At 48.7% G+C, this 27370-nt stretch overlaps 1 protein-coding gene across 1 annotated transcript in view; it reads right to left on the bottom strand.

The window, feature by feature from the left end:
- Positions 1-15409, bottom strand: part of LOC131809266 (uncharacterized) — a 226839-nt gene extending 211430 nt beyond the window's left edge. The window contains exons 1-2 of the mRNA XM_059136161.1: positions 15372-15409; positions 14288-14375 (exon numbers count right to left, since the gene is read on the bottom strand). The gene's annotated coding sequence lies outside the window, so the exon portion shown is untranslated. The remainder of the gene's footprint in view (positions 1-14287; positions 14376-15371) is intronic.
- Positions 15410-27370: the final 11961 nt, after the last annotated feature.

Genomic DNA, 27370 nt, shown 5'->3' with positions numbered 1-27370 from the left:
GAAAATTGTCTTCCTCCATAATCCCCTCCTCATGGCTTGATTAAACCTATCTCCATTTACTATTGCTTGCCCCTTGTTCCGCCCCCAAGTGGAACTCAGCCCTCCATAATGGCTCTGGGTGTTGACCCTACTAGGCTACAAGCCCTACCAAGGCAGGGACACAGTTGTCTGGCTTACCCCCATGTCCCAAGTGCCCAGCCTAGTGCCTGGCATGTAATGGGTGCCTGGTAAATGTGTGGCAAAGGTGGTTAGATGCTGGCACAGACTCAACCACCCAGAGCTTAGAACACATTGCAGCCCACATAAGGAGAAGCACAGCCAGTGCTGTAGGAGCAAAGAGGAGGGGGAATCTCTCCACCGATCTGAGGCTAGAGCAGGCAGGGCCTCAAGGAGGAACTCGCAGAGCAAGGGCTGCTGAGCTGAGATCCATGCATGGGCAGGCTCTTGGTGGCACAAAAGAAAAGGGAAAGGTGTTCCAGGTAGAAGGAGTAGCATATGCAAAGGCTCAGAGGAAGGAGCATGCATGGTGAGTCACTTGCAGTGAATGACAGGAGGGGCCATGAGAGAGGAGACCTGAAAGGGACAGGGCTGGCCCGTGAGGGGCGTCTGGGCTGGAAGACAGGAGGCCAAACTGGGTGGCAAAGAACACAAGCTATAGGCTCAGAAAGACTGGAGTTTGAGTATGACTCCACAGCCATTTCCTGGCTCTGTGAGCTTGGGTGAGTTGCCTAATGTTTCTAAGCCTTAGTTTCCCCATCTGCAAAATGGGGTAATCACAGTACTTGCCCCTAAGAGAAATAAATGAAGTAATGCATGTAAAATGCTTTGCAGTGGCAAATGGCACGTGGTAAGCATCAGTAAGTGTCAACCCTTCATAGCCATGCTGTCCTTTCTGGCAGTCTAAGGGGAGTGGTTGGGAAAGGTTTGCCCTGGACGTAGATCGGGAGACAGAAGCTGTCCAGAAAGTGTTTGTGGAAGAGAGGAGGAAAGAGGGAAATTTTGAACAGGACCTTGAAGAAGGGACTTAGAGAGGTGAGGCAGGGGTGAGAGACACGTACGAAGGGTTGAGGGGACCGAAGCACAGGGGCTGTGTGGGACCAGCAGACTGGGGTTGGGGGAGAAGCAGAAAGTGGGACCAGCCAGGAAGGAGAGGGGAGGGATGTGGTGCAGTCAATGGAGTCAGCAGGCCAGAGTGTGTGTGTGTTGCACTGAGCAAAGCAAGAAACAACCATGCTCTCCTGCCTCCTCCATGGTGAAACCAGCTAGTCATTCCTGGGACAGGGGCCTGGTGAGGTCACCAAGTGGAATATTCTCTGACCCTGCATCTGGTGGCCATGGTCACTATGGAGGACATCATGGAGCCAAGAGAAGATACAGCCCTTTGCTCCCAGGAGGAGAGATTCCTTTAGCCCCTCCCCCTCACAGGCAGCCTTGTTGTCCTTCCACCCAGCCACCTGGAGGGACAGGTGGAACCAGATGTGACCAAACTCTTTTTAGGATTCGGAATTCCTGTGTAGCATCTGGGGAGAAGGACTGAGGAGAGGGAAGACAACCAGAAAGGGTCCAGCATCCAGTCTGAGCCAACCGAGTGTTCCCTGTTCTGGAACTGTTGGGTATTATCATTACTGTCTCTCTGCGGTTCAGCAGGAAAATGAACCAGGTGCTTCCAGGGGCCAGACATCCTAGATGCGCAGTCAGAGCCAGAAGTCTCCTGGTTCCCACAGGAACAGAGGGGCCCAGGCAGGGTCGTGGACTTGCTCAGGGTCCCCAGCTAGTCAGGTGATGCCAGAACCAGACTATACCGAGATTGATGAGCACCACCCCCTGGCTCGCCATTGTACCAAACCACTTCCGAGAGCACAGTATTGTCTCTGAAAGCCCCTGGGAGGCAGCGACAGAACCAAGACCAAACACTGCCACCACCACCTTCAATAATAACAGCTGCATCCTGCTGACAACCAAGACAGGCAGGTGACCCGGCACTGCCTCCTCACTGACCCTCCAGCAACCCTTCAGGCCTCTTTAAAGATAAAGCTGTGTGACTTTGCCAAGGTCACCAGGATGAGCGTGGGGGTCCCGATCCAGTCTTCTCAGGCTGCCATCTGGTCTCTCTGTTAGTCTCTGGAGGAGCAACCTAACCTTTCCATAATCTGGTGACTTCAGATTCTGCCCAGATACCTACCCACTCTGTGCCAATTTTTTTTTTTTTTTTTTTTTTTTGGCCAAACTTTGTTGTAAGCGCTCTTTGTGTAAGTGATCCCCATTTCCCACATGAGGAAACTGAGACACGGAGAGGTTGCGGAGCTTGCCGGGGTCACTCAGCCAGGTAAGTGGCTAAACTGGGAGTTCTTACCACAATCTCTGAATGAGGCAGACCGGGAGAGGTGCCCCAGACACCATCGCGGAATGTGATCACACAAAAGCACTGGCTCTCTTTGGTCAGCTCTCAAGTCTCCAGTGAAGAGGCGTCCTGTGGGTGGAAAAAAACCGCCCCAAACAGAAGCCATTCTGGACAAGACAAGCAATGACTCTTGGACTCAGCTCCCCCATCTAGAAAACATCCTCTCCCACTCTGATCACTTAGGAAGAAATCAAGGCTACAGAACTAGTGAGGGTCAAGCCCTGCCGAAACACACCTGGTTTCCTGGTGTCTCATCTTGGGTCATTTCCCTTGTATGGAAAGCTCCAGCCAAGGGATTTTATACACACACACACACACACACACACACACACACTGCTTAGAAAACTACAGGCCAGATAAATTCCCCTTCTTTTCTCACCATCCTGAAAGGGGAACATGTGACATACCTTGGGGAAGCAGACGTTTGGGTTGCTGGCAACACAGTTTCCCACTCAAGAGACACCCCGACAATGTACACCCTCCACCCACTTGTCCCTCCAAGGGGCCAGGGCAAGGTAAGGAGCATGGGCTCTGGGATCACCCTGGTGCAGGTCTCAGCTCTCTGCCTCTTACTGCCTGCTGTGTGACCTTGGGCAAGTTACTGAAACTCTCTGTCCCTCAACTGCCTCCTGATTATTGAGAGAATGAAATGAGATCACACACAAGAGCTCTTGGCCCAGAGGCCGGCTCGGAGCAAGCCTTCTGTCCACACCGGCTGTTGCTTACAGTCCAGCTGTGCATTCATGCTGGCCTTCACTCACCGATTCACCCCCTGCTCCAGACTATGTCAACAAACCTGGTTTGGAGCTTTCCTCAGTGACCTCCCTCCACCCAGTCCTAGCCCTGGGAGGGACCTAAGAGGAGAAGGAGACCATCCTCTTCTGGATTCTTGTATGAGCTCAAATGTGGTAACAAATTACCCAGAGCTCAGTGGCTTTGAAGAACACAGCTTTCGCTTGTTAGAGTTCTGGAGGTCAGAAATCCCCATCAGTCTCACTGGGCTGCAGCCAAATGGTCACAGGGCTGGTCCCCTCTGGAGGCTCAAGGGGCGAGTCCCTTTCTTTGCATTTTCTACTCTCTAGAGGTGCCTACCAGCCCAGCTCAAGGTTCCTTTCTCTGTCATCAGGGCCAACAAGGTACTTTGGTCTGATTTCTGCTTCTGTTCTTACATCTTCTCCTGTTGACTCTGACCCTTGTGCCACCCCCACTTTATGAGACCCTGGAAACTCTAAGATAATTTCCCCAACTCAAGACCTTTATCTTAATCATATCCGCAAAGTCATTTTTATCAGGCCCACTAACATATTCACAGGTTCTAGGGATTTGAATGTAGATGTGTTTGGAGAGGCGGGTCTTCTGCCCACCACACCCAGGCCGAGGATCCTGGCCCTCTGGCTTCCTCAGGGCCTTGGGAAAGAGAGAGACTTTATTGGGAAAGAGAGAGGTTGCTGGCCTTCATCCCTGGACACAGCTGAGAAGTCAGTGGACACCATTCCCTTTCCGACGCATAGACACTTTGGCCAATGCCACCATGTGCATTTCTCATTCCGTAGCCCGGAGACCTGGATGTGGCATAGCTCAGGTCAGGCCCCAGGTAAACCAGGGCCTCCCCTCTGCCAAGGTCAGCTCCAGTGTTGCCAGTTAGCTTCCTGATGTGTCCCCCAGGCTTTTCTTTCTCCAGCCCAACCCTGACCCAGCCTCCAGAACCATCTTGTTAAAACAGATCCCATCATCTGCCTCTCCTGCTTGAAATCTTCCCTGGGTTCCCTGCTGCCTCTAGGATGAAATCCAAGCTCCCGGGTCTGGCTCACTGGGGCCCTTTTGACCCAGATTCTGCCTATCCCATTCTCTGCTTCCTCTCCCATGGCTCTCCCCTCCCCCACCTCCACAAGCTGAGGCCTTCCAAGGACATCATTATCTTCATCATTTTCATCATCAGTCATTTTGGTAATAAAACCCACAGCTTCCTCTTACTGAATGCAAATAACTGCCACAGGAATGTGCTAACATTCAGTTATCTTTGCAAATGCTCTTTTCCCAGCTAGAATTCAGGACTCTCTCCCACCTGTTACCTAATAGACCAGGCTTGGGAGTGGGGGAGGCGAGGGGGGTGGGAAACACAAGCCCACCCACCCCTCCGGGCTGGATTAAGCTTGCCCTCCTCCAGGCCACCGTGGAATGACCTCTGGCCTTCACAACTGCTCTCCACTTCCTCTCTCGCCTGTTTTTCACCTTGGGTTCCTTGGGGATGGTGATCTCTTACTCAACAGAAGCATCCGAGCACTAAGTGCCAGACATGATACAAATTCAATGCCCAGGGAAATGCTGGAAAAGAGAATGAATCCAAGCCCCCTCTCAAGCTATTCACCTCCTCTTTATCCAAGCCTCTGTTTGGCAACTGCTCTCCACGCAGGTGCTGGTTTCCAAGAACATGAGGCAGGATTCTTTTGGGATTCTGCTTGATCCGGATCCAACACTGTAGTGGGGAAGGAGGTAAGAGAGAGCCTTCTAAGTGCTCTGTATGTCTTTAGCCTCTACGTGTTTAGTCCCTACAGCTGTCCTCCTGAGTAGATTCTGGTATTATACCCCTTTTAAAGATACAGAATCCAAGGCATTAAGAGCTTAGGACCTGCCCCAAATCTCTTAGCTCATCATCTGGGTGGCAGAATTTGAGATGTAGCTGGGGTCCATATGCAGGCCGATCACCTCCAGGGAGCCACATACTCCATCCCCCACCTCACTCCACTGCCTTGTACATTTATTTATTAAGCACTTACTGGGTACGAGGCATGACACCAGTGTTCTGCACACAATACTTATTTAATCTTCCTCATGATACTGGGATGTACTAATATCACCCTTGTTTTAGAGGTTGGTACAGCCCATTTAGGGTAAGATTCCACCCTTACAAGAAGGAGCTTCCTAACCAAAACACAAAGGTTGACTTTACCTTCTTTCTTTTAAGGCTCAACTGAAGAAATAATCCACGGGGAATAAACTAGTCCAACCAACATTGGGGGTTTCCATTTGTAATGGGCTTCTGCTCTATGGTGCCCTCTCAGGCCCAAGGACCCTGGATGGTTGCCAAAAGGCAGTCTGGCCATGTTGGGATTAAGGCAGGTGGTTGGGAGGCCAGCCCCTGAGCTGTGTGCTGCGTGGAAGGAGAAAGTTGGGCTTGGGGTCAGTTGTCCCAGGATCAATATTATTGCCACTTTTCCCAGCCTCTTACTAGTTTTATGACCTTAGGCAAATCACTGAAACTTCTGTGCCTTAATTTCCCCATTGGTAAAATAACTTCTTTGCAGAACTGTTCCGGGAATCAATGAAATGGGTGTGCAGAGCCGCCAGTACCTGCCTGGGATGTAATCACAATGATGTTAATAATAGCAATAAAAACTGAAGCTTGCAGAAGTGCAGGCCCAAGGTCACCCAGCATCCGGTCTACTCACGCTCTTCCTTTCTAGCTTCCCAGGACTCCAGCACTCAGGCAGTTCCTGTGATTTAAAACCACAGAGTCCTCTTTGACCTGTCCTTCTCCCTCATGGCTCACTCCGTCAGGACACATGGAAGTGCTCTGTGATGTGTGTGTCTGTGTCCTTGTCTCCTGCCCCTATCTCTGGCCCCTCTGCCTCTCCTCTGGGCTAGCTCAATAACTTATTCGAGAAGAGAGCCCAGCACAGTGTCCAGTACTTTCTCTGTCCTCAATAAATGTTGAGTGAATGCTGTCGTGCTCTCTCCAGACACTGTACTTCTCATTGTCCACTTTGCCCCAAATTCTTAATCTGGAGATAACTTTGAACGCCTTGCTATGCACATACAGAGCCTCTCCACACAGCCTTGGTGTCATCTCATGGGCCCCACTGACTAAGGACCTTCAGTGTTTCCTGCTGTGTCCTTCAAAATTCTCATCATTAGTCTCTCTTTTTTCATTCTATCTCCTGGGCTTAGAATACCTTTCCTATTCCTCCCAGACCCACCTGGTAAATTTATAGTCATCTTTTAAAACACTACTCACTCCACAAATATGTACTGAGTGCCCACGATGTGTCAGGCACCATTCTAGACTCTGAGGCTACATCCAGGAACAAAATAGAAGTCCTTGACCACAGAACACCTCTAGTCTATGGATAGTCTGGCAGTGGAGGCATCTCATCTGGTTAGAGATGGAGTGGGGAGAGGGGGTCCTGCAACTCCAGGAACCCCCTCCAAGATCCCTCTCCCCATACCTCCCTCTGTTCTCAGATACCACTGAGCTCCCTCCTGGTGCCTGTCTGTACTGGGATATGATTATAACAATCTAGTTACATGTCTATCGGTCAGATGGCCAGGACTATGGTTTCTGCATTATGGTGTCTGAAGTTTGTTCACAGTCTGGAAGGAAGGAAAGGCAAGGTTCCCAAGCAGTGGAACAGCAACTTGCAGACAGGTAGTGGGGCTGAGAGAGGCAGGGAGGCTGCAGACCCCTGCTGTAGACAGACAGGATTTACCCCTTCCATAAGCACACCAAGCTCACACCCAACCCTGGATGCTGCTGCAGCTTTTGAAGTGACCACCACGCCAATGCTGGAAGTTTTCAACCCTACTAGACAGGATCTTTTGCATCTGGAGTGCTTCTGGGGCTCCCAACCCTCTTGGCAGCTTTCAGCCCACCCTTCCTTGATGTCCTTGGCAATCAGTCAGTCTGACAGCAAAGCTGAGATGGCTGAGGAGGAGGACGTGGGAGGACAAGAGGAGAATTAGCCCTTGGCCTTTCACAAGAGTAAGACCTTGTTTCTGCCACAGTCTCTCCACAGTGGTATGATCAACCCCCTTTTCAGCTGAAACAGTAGAGGTCAGAGGTTAAGTAATGTGCCCACAATTGCCAGCTGATGGGAGAGCCCAGGTGCACGCTCAGGTCATCTGGCTGCAGAGACAACTCACTCACCTCATTTCAATCCAAGTTTCAGGGGCTCCACCAGATTTCCCACCCTCAGCACTGCTGACATTTGAGCAACTGTTCTGGGCATTGTAGGGTATTTAACACCATCCCTGACCTCTACCCACCAGATGCCAGAAATCACCTCCTTCCTCCTATACACACACCAGTTGTGACGACCAACAAAGTCTCCAAACATTGTCCAGTGTTGCCTGGCAGCAAAAATCTCCCCACTGATCTGCTCCAAACTGAGCAACGTGGACAAGATTCATGGCCTTGGCCACCACTGCCCTCCCCATATACACAGTTCAAATGAGTGGTCTCTAAGGGCTCAACAACTCAATGAGGGGCAAGTAGCAATTTGATTCATATGTGTTTTAATCTTTAATCTATGTATATTTCATTTTATCCAAGATCCAAGAATTTGGTCTTCACCAGTGTTTGCTATTTATATTGCTGGTAGAACACAGCTATGTTTCTAAATAAATATGATGAGTGAGGACATGTCTAATATTACTTACAGAGAGAGGAGCAATCAGAAACGTTTGGAGACCATGCTACTAGATGGTCCCAAGTTTTCTGTCAGGCACCTATCCTAAGTTCTATGAGAACAAAGAGAGCCTCTTCCAATACTGTGATGTCTAGGACACTATTCCTTTCTGGGCTTCAGTTTCCCCATCAGTTAAATAAAGATAGGAAGGAGCCCACCTCACAGGGCTGTTGCATGGGCCAAAAAAATAATGCATGCACAATCTTAGCACAGTGTAGAATAATATTCAGAAATGTGATTTTCATATACAGATGAGAAAACTAAGGTTACAGAATCTTCCAAAATTCCCCTTAGGTCTTAAGCTCCTGTGTAGTGAAGGCCAAATTCAAAACCCCAGGGGTCTCACCCTAGTCCACCTCACTCCCCATCCCCCAATGTGTGACTCCTGTGGAACCTCAGAATATTCCTAGTGCTTTTCTGCCCTTCCACACTTGTGTCCCTAGTACCTGCCACACAGCAGCGTGTGTCCAATTTCTCTTCAATGTTGTGGAATATATAACTGGTTTCCAGTTCCATTTTGGGCTATATCTTTCTGTTCACCTTAGTTTCTACTTTCTTGGGAATGCAAAATACAAAGCTACTGCTACAAAACATAGATGCTCACTACAATTTGTTGAAGGAATAAATAAATGTATGAAAGAACTAGGACCAAAGACAGTTTCCGTTTTATGGGTCAGGCCTTTTTTAAGTCAGATTTCCCAAAATTACAAAAGAGCTTAGGAAAAGGCACTCTTGCAGCACCCTAGAATGTTCCTTCCAGGCTTGTATTATGGTTTATAATCGCATGATTGTCAGTCCCCTCCCCTCCACCGAAGGGGACAATCTCCATAAAGGCAGGATGGGTCCTTTCTGCTCATTGCCATATTCCTAGTGCCCTGTCCTTGTCTAGCACCCACAACTTATATGCTGAGGAAACATAGGAGTCCATAAAGCAAGATATTATCCTAGCTTCTCCTGCCTTTTATAGCTGAGGCTCAGAGGATGAAGGCGACCTGCAAGTGTCTCTCAGCCAGTTGCCATCAGAACCAGGTCTATTGCCACCTCCATTTTCTTTCTCCCTCCTTTCCCTTCACCAGGAATCCTGAGGTTGGTGGCACCACAGGTGCTCAGAACCCCAAGGGTGTCTCTAAGAGAAAGAAAAGTAAACGTCTCAATACTTCCCTGCAGGAGTCCGTGGAAGCTGTATGACACTGGGAGGAATCTGTCCTTCCAGACTACACCAAGGTGAACCTGGGAACTTGAACAGCCCCCGCCTGCTGCCTACCCTGTCTCACCAGATAATGACTGAACAGTGCTTCATAAAGGAACAGGCACCTCTGTGGGAGAAACCAATGGCTACGGGCCAGCTCCCAGCTCACCAAAACCACACAGCCTCTCTTCGCCTGCCCGCTCCTCCATCGTCCCTCTGCTGGGATGATGCTCGACAGCAAGTGGCGGTCGTCAGCCATGCCACTTACTACTTGCGCGACTTAGACCAGTGTTCCTAACATTGCTTTGCCTCCGTACTCTTCAGGTAAAATGGGCACAACAACAGTCTTTACCTCCTGGGGGTGTAATGAGAGTTTGAAGTGAATACACGTAAACAGCTCAGAGCAGCGCCCAGAACACATGCGTGCCATGCCAGTGTGGGTCTCTATTCCTCTGTGTTAGGTGCTGAGCAGACACTGCCCTGCCTCTTTTGCCCTTCTACTTTGACCTCTCCTTTCTGAGGATGGATGAGGTCTGTGCACATGGCAAACACCTGCTCCTCCCTGGGCAGCAAATCTCATCCCTTCTCATCTCCTCAAAGCCATTGCTCTAGCGATGTGTCCAATTTCTCTTCAATGTTGTGGAATATATAACTGGTTTCCAGTCCCATTTTGGGCTATATCTTTCTGTTCACCTTAGTTTCTACTTTCTTGGGAATGCAAAATACAAAGCTACTGCTACAAAACATAGATGCTCACTACAATTTGTTGAAGGAATAAATAAATGTATGAAAGAACTATGAATCACCACTTTTTGCCTCTAGGCTTACTGATTCTCATCGGCATGAAAACAAGCTCCCTCTCTCTTTCTCCACCCCCCCCCCCCACACACTCTTTCTCTTGAGCCCACATCCTCCCCCAGCCTCCACCTTGCATCTTTGCTCCTCTTCATAGCAAAGCTCCTCAAAAAGAGCTGAAGACAAGCCCTACCTCCAGATGCTTGCCTCCCTCCTGCTCTGGGAGTCCCTCTGGTCAGGCTTGCACCCCAGCCCTCCTCCAAAGGGGCTCTTGCCAAAGTCAGCAGTGAGCCCTCGCCATTGGTCTGAAGGCTGAGCCCCGTCTGGATCTTCATGAGCCAGGCAAGTGGTGCAACACACACCACTTCCTTCTCCGTGAGGCTCTCTCTCTAAGCTTGCCTTTTAAGACCAACTTGGTGGCTTCTCCCCAGTCTCCTTTGCTGGTTCTTCTCTGCCTTCCTACGTCCCCAAACACTACACAGGAGGCCCGGGGCTCAGTGCTTGGCCCTCTTCTCCTCTGTGATCTCCTGCAGCCTCCTGGGCTCAAATGCTGTCTGTACACTGTACACTGGGGGCTCCCCAGGGTCTTTCTCCAGCCCAGCCTCTCCCACTCCACACCTCCACAGGGATGTGGCATCTCGCATCAAACATGAAGTTCCTACTTTTTTTTTTTTTTTTTTTTTTTGTTTTTTTTTATAAACATATATTTTTATCCCCAGGGGTACAGGTCTGTGAATCACCAGGTTTACACACTTCACAGCACTCACCAAAGCACATACCCTCCCCAATGTCCATAATCCCACCCCCTTCTCCCAAACCCCCTCCCCCCGGCAACCCTCAGTTTGTTTTGTGAGATTAAGAGTCACTTATGGTTTGTCTCCCTCCCAATCCCATCTTGTTTCATTTATTCTTCTTCTACCCACTTAAGCCTCCATGTTGCATCACCACTTCCTCATATCAGGGAGATCATATGATAGTTGTCTTTCTCTGCTTGACTTATTTCGCTAAGCATGATACGCTCTAGTTCCATCCACGTTGTTGCAAATGGCAAGATTTCATTTCTTTTGATGGCTGCATAGTATTCCATTGTGTATATATACCACATCTTCTTGATCCATTCATCTGTTGATGGACATCTAGGTTCTTTCCATAGTTTGGCTATTGTGGACATTGCTGCTATAAACATTCGGGTGCATGTGTCCCTTTGGATCACTACATTTGTATCTTTAGGGTAAATACCCAATAGTGCAATTGCTGGGTCATAGGGCAGTTCTATTTTCAACATTTTGAGGAACCTCCATGCTGTTTTCCAGAGTGGCTGCACCAGCTTGCATTCCCACCAACAGTGTAGGAGGGTTCCCCTTTCTCCGCATCCTCGCCAGCATCTGTCATTTCCTGACTTGTTGATTTTAGCCATTCTGACTGGTGTGAGGTGATATCTCATTGTGGTTTTGATTTGTATTTCCCTGATGCCGAGTGATATGGAGCACTTTTTCATGTGTCTGTTCCCCATCTGGATGTCTTCTTTGCAGAAATGTCTGTTCATGTCTTCTGCCCATTTCTTGATTGGATTATTTGTTCTTTGGGTGTTGAGTTTGCTAAGTTCTTTATAGATTCTGGACACTAGTCCTTTATCTGATATGTCGTTTGCAAATATCTTCTCCCATTCTGTCAGTTGTCTTTTGATTTTGTTAACTGTTTCCTTTGCTGTGCAAAAGCTTTTGATCTTGATGAAATCCCAGTAGTTCATTTTTTCCCTTGCTTCCCTTGCCTTTTGCGTTGTTCCTAGGAAGATATTGCTGCGGCTGAGGTCGAAGAGGTTGCTGCCCGTGTTCTCCTCAAGGATTTTGATGGATTCCTTTCGTACATTGAGGTCCTTCATCCATTTTGAGTCTATTTTTGTGTGTGGTGTAAGGAAATGGTCCAATTTCATTTTTCTGCATGTGGCTGTCCAATTTTCCCAGCACCATTTATTGAAAAGGCTGTCTTTTTTCCATTGGACATTCTTTCCTGCTTTGTCGAAGATTAGTTGACCATAGATTTGAGGGTCTATTTCTGGGCTCTCTATTCTGTTCCATTGATCTATGTGTCTGTTTTTGTGCCAGTACCATGTTGTCTTGATGATGACAGCTTTGTAATAGAGCTTGAAGTCCGGAATTGTGATGCCACCAACGTTGGCTTTCTTTTTCAATATCCCTTTGGCTATTCGAGGTCTTTTCTGGTTCCATATAAATTTTAGAATTATTTGTTCCATTTCTTTGAAAAAGATGGATGGTACTTTGATAGGAATTGCATTAAATGTGTAGATTGCTTTAGGTAGCATAGACATTTTCACAATATTTATTCTTCCAATCCAGGAGCATGGAACATTTTTCCATTTCTTTGTGGCTTCCTCAATTTCTTTCATGAGTACTTTATAGTTTTCTGAGTATAGATTCTGTGTCTCTTTGGTTAGGTTTATTCCTAGGTATCTTATGGTTTTGGATGCAATTGTAAATGGGATTGACTCCTTAATATCTCTTTCTTCTGTCTTGCTGTTGGTGTAGAGAAATGCAACTGATTTCTGTGCATTGATTTTATATCCTGACACTTTACTGAATTCCTGTATAAGTTCTAGCAGTTTTGGAGTGGAGTCTTTTGGGTTTTCCACATATAGTATCATATCATCTGCGAAGAGTGATAATTTGACTTCTTCTTTGCCGATTTGGATGCCTTTAATTTCCTTTTGTTGTCTGATTGCTGAGGCTAGGACCTCTAGTACGACGTTGAATAGCAGTGGTGATAATGGACATCCCTGCCGTGTTCCTGACCTTAGCGGAAAAGCTTTCAGTTTTTCTCCATTGAGAATGATATTTGCGGTGGGTTTTTCATAGATGGCTTTGATGATATTGAGGTATGTGCCCTCTATCCCTACACTTTGAAGAGTTTTGATCAGGAAGGGATGTTGTACTTTGTCAAATGCTTTTTCAGCATCTATTGAGAGTATCATATGGTTCTTGTTCTTTCTTTTATTGATGTGTTGTATCACATTGACTGATTTGCGGATGTTGAACCAACCTTGCAGCCCTGGAATAAATCCCACTTGGTCGTGGTGAATAATCTTTTTAATGTACTGTTGAATCCTATTGGCTAGTATTTTGTTGAGTATTTTCGCATCTGTGTTCATCAAGGATATCGGTCTATAGCTCTCTTTTTTGGTGGGATCCTTGTCTGGTTTTGGGATCAAGGTGATGCTGGCCTCATAAAATGAGTTTGGAAGTTTTCCTTCCATTTCTATTTTTTGGAACAGTTTCAGGAGAATAGGAATTAGTTCTTCTTTAAATGTTTGGTAGAATTCCCCCGGGAAGCCGTCTGGCCCTGGGCTTTTGTTTGTTTGGAGATTTTTAATGACTGTTTCAATCTCCTTACTGGTTATGGGTCTGTTCAGGCTTTCTATTTCTTCCTGGTTCAGTTGTGGTAGTTTATATGTTTCTAGGAATGCATCCATTTCTTCCAGATTGTCAAATTTATTGCCGTAGAGTTGCTCATAGTATGTTCTTATAATAGTTTGTATTTCTTTGGTGTTAGTTGTGATCTCTCCTCTTTCATTCATGATTTTATTTATTTGGGTCCTTTCTCTTTTCTTTTTGATAAGTCGGGCCAGGGGTTTATCAATTTTATTAATTCTTTCAAAGAACCAGCTCCTAGTTTCGTTGATTTGTTCTATTGTTTTTTTGGTTTCTATTTCATTGATTTCTGCTCTGATCTTTATGATTTCTCTTCTCCTGCTGGGCTTAGGGTTTCTTTCTTGTTCTTTCTCCAGCTCCTTTAGGTGTAGGGTTAGGTTGTGTACCTGAGACCTTTCTTGTTTCTTGAGAAAGGCTTGTACCGCTATATATTTTCCTCTCAGGACTGCCTTTGTTGTGTCCCACAGATTTTGAACCGTTGTATTTTCATTATCATTTGTTTCCATGATTTTTTTCAATTCTTCTTTAATTTCCCGGTTGACCCATTCATTCTTTAGAAGGATACTGTTTAGTCTCCATGTATTTGGGTTCTTTCCAAACTTCCTTTTGTGGTTGAGTTCTAGCTTTAGAGCATTGTGGTCTGAAAATATGCAGGGAATGATCCCAATCTTTTGATACCGGTTGAGTCCTGATTTAGGACCGAGGATGTGATCTATTCTGGAGAATGTTCCATGTGCACTAGATGAAGTTCCTACTTAAGCAAAGGCCCCCAAATTGCTTCTCCTGCCATCTTTCCATCTCCGTTAATGACAGTTCCATCTTTCCATTTGCTTAGGTCCCAAATCCCCGCAGTCATTCTGAAATCCTCTCTCCCATTCACACTGCTTTCCTGTCTGTCAGCAGAGATTGCTGGTTCTCCCCCGCAGAGGGTGGTCAGAGTCTGACCATGTCTTAGCACCCCTGCCAACCCAGTCTGATGCCACCACCTCACCTGGATTGTCACCAAGTCATCATTGATGATCCTTCTGCTGCCATCCTCAGCCTCCTTCGGTGTTTCCAACACCGTCCCCTGAGAACTCCTGTTAAAACGGAAGTCATGTCATGTCACTCACAGAATAAAAGCCAGAGTCAGCGTAATAGCCCCTAAGGTCGTGTAGGACCTATGTCCCTCCCGGGCGCCATGCAGCCCCCCGTTTCCCTGCTGCTCTCCCATTCCATGCCCTCCGCTCTGCTCTTTGCTGCTTCGGAGACCCATCTGGGCCTGGCACGCTCCCCTCTTGGGGCTTGTTCACGGGCTCACCGGCTCCCCCTTCACACCCTTGCTCCAGGCCACCTTCTCAGTGAGGCCTTCCTTGGCTCCCACTTCACTGTGTGAACCCCTTATCCCACCACACTCTCCGCCCTGCTCTGCCCTAGTTTTCTCTCTGGCTCTATGCCCTCCTGATGCATGGGGTGCTCCCCTCATTTGCTTCCTGGGCGGTCCACTGGACTGTGAGCTCCATGCCAGTGGGGGGTTAAGACAGTTTTGTTCACTGCCAGGCACAGAGAGTCAGTGTGCAGTCAGCGTTTAATAAGTGAACGGATGTTCTCCTGGCTTTGTTTTTTTCTGCTCATTGTGAGGGAAGGAGCTTCCCCTTCTGCTTGCATACAACCCCCCTGGTGCCCATGGGAGACCCTCGCGATGGCCTCTCATGAGGATTTCTCAGAAGAATGGACAAGGAAATATGAAGAATTCTGACATAGCAGAGGTCACGCTGGGCAGCATCTGTCACGTTCTTCAGAAACCGGCATCCTTCCCAATGTGCTTCTCAGTGACTCCCTTCTAAGTCAGGCCATGTGTGTGGGCTCTGACTTTGGAAGACATGGCGCCTGCTCTTCTCCCACCTGGGGGCTGCCTGCTTACAATACCAGGCCCTGCTGTCTTTCTGTGTCCACCTAGGTTCCTCACCCACCTCCATGAGGCCGATGCTGACACCCTAGCCCACCAGGCTCTCTCCGCCTCTCAGTAACCTTTCCACTCCCAAGCTTACCCTGCCAGGTGCCCAGTGAGTCAACAGGAAGACTTTCTCACACACCTCCAGACGGGGTGGAGGCTGTTCCCTGGGTGAGGAGAGTCCTATGTCTCCAGAAGTCTCTCTTGGCTTCTGCCCATGGGTGGAGACCACCCCACCCGGGGCTGCACCATGATGGACATGGCTGGGAGCACCAGGAACTTCTCTTCTGTGGGCTTCTCAAAAGGAGAAGGAGGCGGGAAGCAAGCTCTTCAGCTGAAAGTGATGATGGGGAAGGAGGTGCAGAGTTCACAGGATAGAGGAGAAAGTTTGAAACAGCTGAGAGCACGAGAGTGCCTGGAGAGGAGAACTAGAGCTTGTCAGGCAGTAATGAGAATGTTTGGATGTTTTTCTCAGGCACTGGTTAATGCACAGGTGAGTAGGTGAGAGTCACCTTTGACCAGAGTTGGGTTTTTGCCCAACAGTATAATGAGTCAAGTGGAACAAGAGAAATTGTATGTCAGGGAGTGACTATAATGAAAACGACAATATGAGACGTGACAGTGTGTCATAAAGACACCCAGTGGCCCAAAGGCCTAAGTTTGCTGGGAAAACTCTGACAGTGGATTTGAAATTGGGACTGTCCCAGAACGCCTTTTCCAGAAAGTTCCTCGACCTACCCCTTTCCAGTGTGGGATGGGTCGCTGTCTCCTCTCTGCTCCCACAGCACCCTATGCTCACCTGTACTGCATTTTAGTGCTTGATTTCATTGTATATCTTCCTCCTGGACTGTGAGCACTCAGAGGAAGGAAACCAGTCTCACATTTCTTAGTGAACCCCAATGCCAGGCCCGAGGAGAAGCTCGCTGTGCAATCGCTGACTGACTGAATACAAGTATTCGATAGAACCCAGACCACCTTCTGTATAGTAACAAGTCCCCACGTTCGTATAGTAATTTGCAGTTTATAAAGCAATTTCATATCCAGGATCTTCTTTCAATCTGACAACCATCGTCCAAGAGAGCAACTCATTCATTCATTCATTCATTCATTCAACTAAGTAGGAGAACTCACTCTGCCAGGTACTGTCTTAGACACCGGAAGACAGAAGTGGAACAGACAAACACCGCTGCCTTCATGGAGCTTGCACTCCTGCAGAAGGGGCTACCTGATTTACAGATGGGCAGAGCGGGGGGTGGGAGTGGGGGTTAGCTCAAAGACGCTAAGCAACATGGCCAAGGTCACGCAGCCCACAGGCAAAACAATCTGGATCAGGACATAGGACTGTCTAACTACAAGGAATGCATTTTCCACCATACCACAGTTCCCCCACAGGATCGCAGGATCATGGACTTATCTGTGAGCTGTCTCCCCCCTCCCAACTTAACAAATGAAAGGAGTCTTGGCAGAAATCCACACCCCGGGACTACCTTGGAACTCCTTCCCTTGTCTGCTGCCTGTGTTTAACAAAGACGTGAGAAATACCTGCCAGGTCTCTTCTTGCCAGAGCCAACGACAGAAGCCACACCGCATTGTGAACACAGCGTCTGCTTGTGTGCAAACCCGCAGGCATTTTTAGCAACTTTGGGGAACATAAAGAAAGCTGTTGGTTTTGTTTGCACATATTTTTCGCCTCTGCAAAAGGCTTCTCACCAAGCAGCAGCCTAGGAGCTGCCTTTTCTTTGATCTTAAGACATGCAGTGTCTTTGTAACTCACTAGCTGAGAGACAGTGGAAAGTTGTTTCACCTGCTCTTGGTTCCCTCGCTTGGAAAATGGGTCCAGTCATAAAGGCTCCTACCTCCCGAGGTGGTGGTGGGGTGGATTGAACGAGGTCCTGTGAAAATGCCAGCCTTTCTGGAAAGCTTTCTGGAAAGCCATGGGGGAAGACTGGGGAGTGAGGGCACTGGAGGCAGCCTGGGGCAGGAGAGGTCTTCTTCAGAAGCTGTAGCACCTGGACAGGAATCTCAGCTCTACCATCTAGAGCTGCAGGACCTTGGACAAGTTACTTAGTAAACACCCCCACCCCCGGCTTTTCCCACCTCAGTCTTCCTCCTCAGTTTCCCAAAGGATTGCACTGAGTATTAGAAACAATGCATATATAGTGTCCAACAGTGAGCCTGCAGTGAGACTTGTTCAGTAAATGGTATAGTGTTTGTTATTATTATTATTAATATTATTATTATTAGCACCATCACTACTGGCACTCATATCTGGGTGGTCGGGTCAACAACGATTTTAGGAATTTTAGACCACAAACCTCGAGGCAAGAATTATGTTTTCTGTATCTTTGTATACCCAATGCCTAAAACTCAACCCAGCAGTTAACAGCTGCTAATAAAAGTTTGGAGAACTAGAACAGATGAAGGAGGAAACAGCCTAACCCTCTCGGTGTGGTTAGCTGAGGCTTGGGCAAGAACAGGTGTTCACTGCACACTTGCTGTGGGGCAAACCTCAGTCTTCATGTGTTCACTCATCCAAACATACAAGGCAGGTATTATTGTTATCCACATTTAAAAAATTAGGAAAAGGATCCTCCACAGTCAAATGACTTGCCCAAGTTCACCTAACCAGCGGATGCCAGAGTGCGCACCGGAACCCAAGAGCATCTCACTCCTGAGCCCACGCTCTTACCCTCTGCCCTGTGCTGCCAGGAAGAGGTCTGCCTGGAGGTTTCCCCTGCTCTGACCTCGTTGAGTTCCTGGCGGTCTGGTTGTTTCTAATGTTCCTAGCAGGAAGAGTAAATCTTCTCTCTATAGAAGCCGGGGTAAATGATTTACGTGGCAAGCCTGTGTTGTGGTTTTTGGGCGATTGTTGTGTTTCAGTGTCTCCCCCACCCCCATCGTGGCAGACACTGGCATTGCAAAGGGAGACCATCATCCATCAATGGTCACCCTGTCCTTGGCAGTGCCCACCGACTCTGGAAGCGGATGTTACCCTCTTCTGAGAGGCACAGGGGTTCCTACGCATCCCCACCTCCTGGGAAATATGTGCTGGCCCCCAGAGTGGAAGGGGGGAAGAGGTAGGGCCCCCAGTGGGGAATGGGGAGGGTCACATTGCTCCTCTGCCCCCCAACTCATCAGATACTTCTGTTAGGGTAACACAGTGGGTATCCCCAATAGCCTACTGCATAGTCCAGATCTAACACAGAATCAGGGCTTCTCAGTCCAGAGAGTGGAGAAGCTGACCCCGGGTCAGACAACCATCACCACGGGAGCCAGAATAGCCACCATCCTCATTCCCAGACCTGTGATCTCTCTACAGTGCGATGTTAGGGGCTAGAGAGCGAATCCCAAAGGAGCTGTTTAAAGGACTCTCTGCTGCGTCTCTGAGCAGCACAGCACTGTAGCAGGCCACAGTTCTGTTTCTAAAGTGAGAGTGACCTGAATCTGAATTCCACCCTCGTGGCTAGCTTAGTGACGAGCCACGGACAAGCCACTCTGGGGACTCCCAAGTGGAGGAATCAGTACCCCTCCCTTGCAGGTTGCCTTGAGAAGCCGAAGATACAGTGCATAGGAGGTCCCGTGCCCAGTTCTTGGCAAACCTTACCTTTGTTTCTTCCTTGGTTCTCCAAACACTTTCCGGGTGTTAAAATGGTCATGTCACTTACAATATGTCACTCAATGCTCTAAGGTAGGATTAAGATCCCCAGTAAGCAGACAAGCAAACACAGTATTAGAAAGTTTAGGTGACTTGTCCAGGGGACCATAACTCTCTGACTCCAGAGTCTTTGTTTTCTGTACTAGTTCAGAGATACATTTGGTTTCCTTTGGGTTTTGTTTTAATCCAAGGGTGGTGAAGCTGAACTAACATTGCCTTGTACGTTGTGCCATCGAACGTGCATATGTGGGATTCCTATTATCTTCATGAACCTCTACCCTTCTTTGAGAAGAACAAGATTTCTCCAACATGTTTTCTCTTAGCATCTGTCTCAGAATCACCAAGCAGTCTCATCAAAAATGAAGCTCCCAAGGGCCAAGCCCCAGAGCCATGGGACCAGAATCGCTAGGGGTATGGGCCCATTTACCAAGCTCCTGGGCTGATTCTAAACCACACTCAAGGCTCAGAACCACTGCCTTTGGGAGTCAGTCATCCCATAAGCACTGGTTGCATGAAAGAGGGAAGACAGTTTTCCAAAAGCTAAAGTCAAACAGATGGCAAGCTTGAAAAACCATCTTGTATGCCAGGATCAGGGTCTGACCATCAGAGAGAGGCAGACCCTGGGCTGGGGCAGACCCAGTGACCCCCAGATACCCTGGTTGTCATGTCAATGTGGAATTCAGGCCTGGAGGGGTCAATGCCACTCCAGACAGTTGGGCCAAGCTGCCAGGGGTATTTCCAGCTGTAGGAAAAACAGCCTGCCAGCAGGGATGAAGGAAGCAGGGACCATACTTGGCCTTCTGGGAAACTGGCCGAAGGACAAGGCAGGAGCCAGGGCTCCGGCACAGATATAAGGCAAGGTCTCCTTCATGAGGCTCAAGTGCAGTCTAAATGTCTAGAGCACAAGGTCAGAGGGGAGCAGGAACAGGGAGAACCTGATGCAAACCTCTGACCGGAAGCTCAAAGCAGACAGCTGGGGCGGCTTCTGGGGAAGGAAGATGGGAAGCTCCAGCAGAGGCTGTGGATTCGGGTCCAGGAGGGCGATCTGCACCCACCATAAGTCACCCAGGCCAGTCACCCTTCCTGGCATCTGTACTTGCCTCCAGCAATGGGATATGTCTTAATACTCAATCTGTGTAAGTAACAGTTCTTGCCATGACCGCGGTGTGACCTCAGTCCTGCCCCTTCATGACTCTGGGCATCCCATCTTCCTCTGCTCCATGAGGGACCACCCTTGCAGACCCCAAAATCCCTACCAGCTCTTCCATCTACCTACCGGCGGATCTGTGGAAATCAACGACTATATTTAGGAACAAGCCAGACCCCACCTGTTCCTTGTATCCATTATCTTGCTAGTTTGGGTCTGATTGGCATGGGCCCATCTTCCTTCTAAAGTTCTAGCACGAGCAGGAGACAAGGCCCCGGGCCATCGGAAACCAGGGTTTCTCCCACCGACTAGTCTGCCTTGCCCTGGTTTGCCACATGCGCATCAGAGGTACATGGGTGACGGCAGAGAATTTTGCCGGGGGTGTGAGCAGGCTCATCTTTTGTTAATACAAAAACAACAGGGGAAAAAAAAAAAGAGAGAGAGAGAGAAGAAGAAGAAGAAGAGGGGGAGGAGCAAGGAAGAAGCACCCATCACACCCCAGTTCTTGGAGGGGTGCCCGAGTCTATGAGGAAAACAGGAGTGCTCTACGTAAGCGACAGACTAGAGGACGTGGGCCACATAGGAGCTCTGGGCTCATTAGGCGATTTATGAGATGATGGGGGGAGACTGGTCTGCCCGCTCAGAGAAAGTAAGGAGGAGGCAGCAAGATAACTCTGCCAAATAGTTCCAGGCTCGGCGGCCAGGAGAAGGGGGCAGAGCTTTGCCGAAAGGGGGCAGAGCAAAATTGACCGAAATCTTAGAAAGGCCTTGAAAGATGATGGAACGGACCTCTTGATGCTCTGGGTGGCAACAGAAAGGTGGGAGGGAGTGGGAGAGAGAAGGAGCCCTTGAAACCACATGGCTCTGCTAAGTGCGAGTCGGGGGTTTGAGGACAAAGTGGGTAGCCTTCTGAGCTTCGGGTTCTCAAAAGTACATACAGTATCACGTAACTTATTATAAAAAATTAAGGATCCCTGTACCAGTGCTCTTACATTCTAAGATACTGATTCAGGCATCTCTAAAATTGGAGTGTGCCCCGTGATCTATCACATTTTAGAGTCCACGAAATTAATAGTAAGTTAAACTCATCCTACAAAGTGAACACTCAAAACTATGGACAGCTGTGGTCTAGTAAGGCCAGAAGATGTATTTCATAGCTCGCCCCACAGGACAGTGAAGGCCGCTAACTACGACGCCAGGACGGACAAGTCTCTGGGGCACAGGGACCACTTTTCCTGTTCATTGTACATGGTCCGTGATCTGTTGGATGAGTGGAGCCTGGGGTTACCGAAGGGCCCTGAAGGTCATTCAAACCCGAGATTCCAGATTCCTCCAACATTAGATCTGCTACCATAACTTTACCATGAAGAGTTCCCTATTCTCTGAATCCAAAATCAGGACATCATCATCACCGGATAAAATCCTGTCAATGTCTGATTGGACTCAAGTCATCTGTGGAAGCCTAGAACCATCCAGAACAACCCCCAATTCTTGGAACCCTATTGCTTCCCACCGCTGGATTCTACCTTCCTCCTTCCCTCATTCTTTCCTTCTCCTGTGCTGGGGGTATTGGATGCAGCATGGGGAATGGACAGGGTTCCTGCCCACAGATTACCGAGAGCCTGGCAACGAAGACAGTTAAACAGGTAATAACAAGTAGTGACAGAAAATGCAGGGCGTGCTGAGATCAGGAAAACAGGGTGAACTTCTCCTCACACAGGCTCCTTAACAAAACCCGACTCTTTTCTGGAGACTGAGCTCAGCACACGCTCCTCTGTGAAGCTGTCCTGGGCCCTCCACTGGGGCCGACTCTCCCATGGACAGGCTCAGCCTGTGGTGGCACCTTTCATTCTGGTCTCTGGACCTCTGACCCTGCTTCGAGACTGTGAACTCCTGGGGCACGAATGTGTCTTTTCACAGCCCTGTTCCTAGCATGATGGTGTGAGCGTAGGAGGGGCCCCAGGAATGTTTGCTGCCTGGAGATCCATTAATAAAGGATTTGTTTTGTGTTGGGTGGGTTTCTCCGTATGAAAAATCCTACAAAAAGATAGAAGAAGCCAATTGCTTTCGCGGCCTTCCTCTGAGCCTCCGTATGTCTCTTTAAATCGAAAGAAATTTACCAGTGCTTTTCTCCATTTGTTCCTTCTTCCCTTTCCTTGCTCACCCCCTTCCCCTTCCTTCCTTCCTTTCCTGCTTCCCTTTCTTTCCTTTTTTAATAGTTTCCCTTTGTCTTCTCCCTCTATAAGTCGTAGAACACTTTAAGTGAAATCTTACAAAGAAGGCCAGTGTGTAAAGCAAACAAAGTCTGAGCTTCTCTGAATGGAGACGGAGGACCCCAACCGACAAAGCCCCCCTCTACTTTCCTTTCCCTGAGCCCAGTGAAGTCCCTCTCACCTCTCATGCCAAGTCAAGGCTGTCACTTCCTGCGTCTCGAGTCCCCAGACTCAGCAAGACCAGACGTTACCACCGGAAGATAATGCTAGATACACATCGAGTGCCTCATCCATGCCAGGGCCGCTGGGCCCTTTAAAAAAATCACCTCATGTCCTCTTTTTCCCCCCTTGCCATCCCTTTCTCTTTGCCCCAAATTCTGCATTTTCAAGTTAAAAATAATCCTGTATTGTCGTTAGCTGCCTTGAATACTTTTGCAGAATGAGCTAGAGTTATAAATAGATATAAATACAAAACATGGTGTTGGCTTAATCCTCACCACAAACCTGTGGGGTTGGTTTTAGCAGTTCGGTTTCATAACTGAGATCAGCAGGGCGCAGAGAGGAAGCAAAGTTGCCCAAGATCATTCCAGGAAGTCGGGGAGTGCGATCCTGCTTCCCACCTCGTGGGTGCTTCCCACGCCTTAACACCACCCTCACTAAGAGGTGTGTACTTACTAATTTATTTAATCCCCACAAAAACCTTGTGAGATGGATACTGTTGCTACGGCGATGGCACAGGTGAGAGTCCAGAGGATTAGAGGTGCGGTCGCTGGTCCAGGGTCACATAATCAACAAAACCCAGGCCAGGTCTTGAACCAGGCCTGGGCTGGTTCCCGGCCAAAGCCCACTCCTTACTTCCCTCCTCCTCTGGAAGGTGCGCTGTCTGCCCTCCTGGGGAGCGCTGGGGAGAATGCAGACAAGTCAGGGACAGCACAGCACCCTGCAGAAGCCCAGACCAGGATCCTTGAGCAAACCAGACTTCCCTGGGGGCAGGTCCGTGTTTCCACTTGGGTTTGACTGTGTGACCACTGGCAAGCAATTTCACTGCCCTGTATCTCTGCTTTCTCAGGCACAAAATAGTGATTATAATCCTAACAATCTCAGAGGTATTGTTGTAAGGCAGGGAACCTTGTGGAACAGTATCTAGCATAGAATAAGTACTTTGTAATTGCTAGTTCTTAGGATGTGTATCTAAAATGCCCAGGAATGAATAGCAGCTCTCTCAGTGTGTCATTGCAGTGTCGGTAACGCTGACCCTCTGTGTCCTGGGGGGTCCCACACATCCGTGGCACTCGCAACAGAAGCTTTTACGAATTGAGAAACACTTCTGAGCGCCCACTCTGTGCCAGGCCCTGCTGGAGACTCTGGGGGTAGAAAAGTTATTGTGGCACAGGGGCTCAATGCCTCGTCTGTGTGTGTGTGTTGGGGGGGAGATATTCACAATATATTATGCATCATTTTAACTATTCGCAGTGTGGTGTGACCATGACTGCTATCTATACCCATTTTCCTCTCCACAGCAAACTCTGTAGCTATTAAAAAAGGATTCATCCTTCCCCTCTCATCCCAGCGCTTGGTAACCCCTATCCTAACTTCTGTCTTAACTTTATCTTTTTTTTTTTTTTTTTAATTTTCTTGTGGTGAAGCCTATAACACCCAGCTTACCATCTTAACATTCGTAGGTACACAGTTCAAGTAGGTTGCCACTGTAGGACAGCCAGCTCCACCATCCACGCCCACAGCTTTTTCACTCTTCCAAACTGAAACTCTATACCCATTAAACACCAAGTCCCCATTCTTCCAGCCCTCCGGCCCCTGGCAACCACCATTGCTACTTTGTGTCTACGAATGTGAAACTCATTTTCCTATCAGCAGAGTCACACGATGTTTGTCTTTGGGGGACGGGCTCATTCCACTTAGCATTGTTTCCCGAAGCTTCCTCCGTGTCGTAGCACGTGTCAGAACTTCTCCGTTCTCTGAAGCTGGGTAATATTCCATCGTACGTCGTATGACACTGGTTTATCCATCCACCCATCGGTGGACACGGAATGCTTCTAGATTTTGGCTGTTGTGAATGACACGGCTTTGAACGTGGGTGGCAGTTCTCCCTGCCTCTGAGCTGCTTGTGGTCTGATGTGGGGGGGCGATACGTATATTCATCAGCGTGAGCCCTTCGTCTCCTCATCTGTGAAATGGGGATAATGCTCCCTGGTGCGGGAATTAAATGAGATGATACATGACTCGGGGCAGGGCCGTCCCACTGTCCACACCTGAGAGCTGTTAGCCTGCTGCTCCTGAGGCTGCTGTCAGGGGAAAGTGTCTAGAGAAGAGGGGACTGGAACTAGGTGGCCGGCAGGCGCTCTCCCACACTGGCCCATCAGACGACTCTCACGAACATCCTGGCGGGTAGTAGGCCCAAAGATCTCAAGTTTCCAGATGAAGAAGCAGACTCAGTGAGACTAGGAATAGTACCGGTAGATCTGGACTTTGGTTCCTCAAGCCTTCCTACCTGAATCTAGTAAAGGCTCAGGGGAAGGCAGGTGTAGCCTTATCAAAGCTCCGTAATGTCTACAGAGCAGGCCTGGGAGAAGGGAACAACGCACTTGTCTCGAGTCGTCTTAGCGTGGTGGGGGAGGCGCCAGGGAGCAGAAGGGAGGAGAGCTGTTGGCAGACACTGAGGGCAGGGCCCGAGCAAAAGCCCAGACAAGGAAGATGTCGTGCCTACAGATAGGGGAGGAGACCGGTCTCGGGAGAGCCCAAGGTGTGGTGCATGGGAGGGTGGGGTCAGGTCACTAAGGGCAGGCGCGGTGACCCAGCCCAGTCCGGTTCCAGGGCTGGAGGGCTTGGGTGAACTGCCCACAGTGCTGTTTCAGATTAGTCAGACTGATAGGATAGGGATGCCTGCTTCCCAACAGATCGCTACCTTCAAATCACAATGTTTAACAAAATGATGAGTGTTTTACCAAGAGCATGGGCTGAGTGCAAAAGGATGGATAGTTCTAAAAGGCCCTTTCCCTAACCCGGAGACCCTACACACTCCAATCTTACCGCCCAAAGGCAGCCACCGGCCAAGACTGCTTCAAATATTTAACTTTGTATTTCTTCTTTTTTTTTTTTTTTTAATTTTTAAAAATTTATTTATTTGACAGAGTAAGAGAGAGATCACAAGTAGGCAGAGAGGCAGAGAGAGAGGGGGGGAAGCAGGCTCCCTGCTGAGCAGAGAGCCCGATGTGGGGCTCAATCCCAGGACCCTGAGATCATGACCTGAGCTGAAGGCAGAGACTTAACCCACTGAGCCACCTGGGCACCCCTTAACTTTGTATTTCTAAATCATGGGTTTAAACATCTCTTTCTTCGTTTTCTGTCTGACATGGGTCCTACTGACCTGCTACAATGGAGGAAGAGCATTGAATACCTTTCCCCACAAAGCCACCCTCCTCCCCCAGCTTCCCCGTCTAGTTCCAGCATATTATCTGGTTAGAATGTAGTGTTTATAGTCAGGTGACCATGTGAATGACAGCTGAACCATATCACATTAAGTCTTTATACAACTTTTTGCTTTTTGCTGAAATTAGGGTCTCAGTTTTTAAACCAATTGGCTTCATTCTCTAAGTACACTTACCTGTCTCCTCTCCATGAGAATGGAAGTCTCCCCTCAGAAGCTACAAGCACAATCGATCCATTGGTCCGTCTTCCTTCCAGAGTCATCAGTCCTCCTAGTCTAACCTGCATACCTGTCTTCTGCTGGGTGAAGAGCTGAGCTGTGGCCACTTGCGCTTTAATGGGGTCCCTGGTGTCATCCATGCAGGTGAACAGGGTCAGATACATTTTGGCCCACCTGTCATTCGTCTGTAGATTTTATTCAGAAAATACTGCGGAGTCCTTTCTAGATCGCAAAGGAAGTCAAGTGCCAGAAGTCAGCAAGACAAAATGAATTGGATGTGGTCCCTCCTTTCCAAAGGGTCGAACCCTGAGATAGACAAAAATTAGTGCTGGGCCAAAGGAGGGCTCTGAGAGTCATGGGGCGGGCAAGGACGGCAGGTGCAGGAGGAGAAGCCCTTATGCAGCCTTTGGAAGGACCTGTGTGGAAGCCTGCCTGGAGGAGGTGAGGCTGAATCAGTCTCAGCTTGTTGGAAGGAGTTTTCTAAGAGTTCTGGGAAGACCATTTCAGGTGGAGAGCATCAGAGCACAGTCACGGGAGCATGAGAAAGCATGACTCGCTCCGAGAATTTCAAATAAGTAATCAGCCATGATCATGTGGGAGGAGTCTAGTCAAGGAGAGGCAGGGTCTCACGTAGCAGGCTATGGGACCCGCGGAACACAGGGAGCCACAGAAGGATCTATAAGAGGAAAGACATGATCAGGTTTGCATTTTTAAAGAGTCAGGATGGTAGGGCACGTGTGTGGCCCGGTTGGCTAGGCATCTGACTCCTGGTTTTAGCTCAGGTCATGATCTCAGGGTCCTGAAATCAAGTCTTGTGTCAGTTTTGCACTAAGTGCGGAGGCTGCTTAAGATTCTCTCTCTCTCTAAGAATAAATAAACAAATAAAATAAGATAAGATATAAGGCAAGATGGCCTCAGGTCAGACAGATTAGAGAAAAAGACAGGTAAGTGAGGAGGACTTTGAGGCCTGGCAAAGGAGAAAGAGCGTTTGAACTAAGACGGGCACTGGGGGTGAGGCATGGGGCTCATGAAACCCTACAGACACCACACAGCCCAGTCTTGGGGTCACAGGCAGTGTGAGAAAGCTGACAGATAATTCCCAGGTGTCTGTCTCCTAGGAAACAGGAAGCTACTCTGGACTGGGAAGAAGGGGCATTGGCCTCTTGGGATGTTTGCGGGGCCAGAGGTGCTGGGACGATGGGTACCCAGGGACTGAGGGAGCAGGGCCTGGGCCTGGAGCTTTTAGAAATTAGAAGGCAGAGGTAAGCTCGAGAGGCCATGGGGTCAGAAGGGCTGGTACAGTCCAGCCGGTGAAAGCATGAGCTCTGGACTTGTGCAGCCCTTGATTTAAAGGCCACTTCAGACACCTGCTCACTGAAACTCTATTTCCCCATCTGCAAAATGGGGACCAAATTTCTCCCTACTTCATGGGGCAGTGATGGGGGTTCAACAAGACCTTCGC

Source organism: Mustela lutreola, chromosome 10 (genome assembly GCF_030435805.1).
Source record: "Mustela lutreola isolate mMusLut2 chromosome 10, mMusLut2.pri, whole genome shotgun sequence".
In the NCBI taxonomy this organism is placed as follows: domain Eukaryota; kingdom Metazoa; phylum Chordata; class Mammalia; order Carnivora; family Mustelidae; genus Mustela; species Mustela lutreola.
Note: the sequence above shows the minus strand (reverse complement) of the source record. Positions and strands in the feature narration are given on the sequence as shown.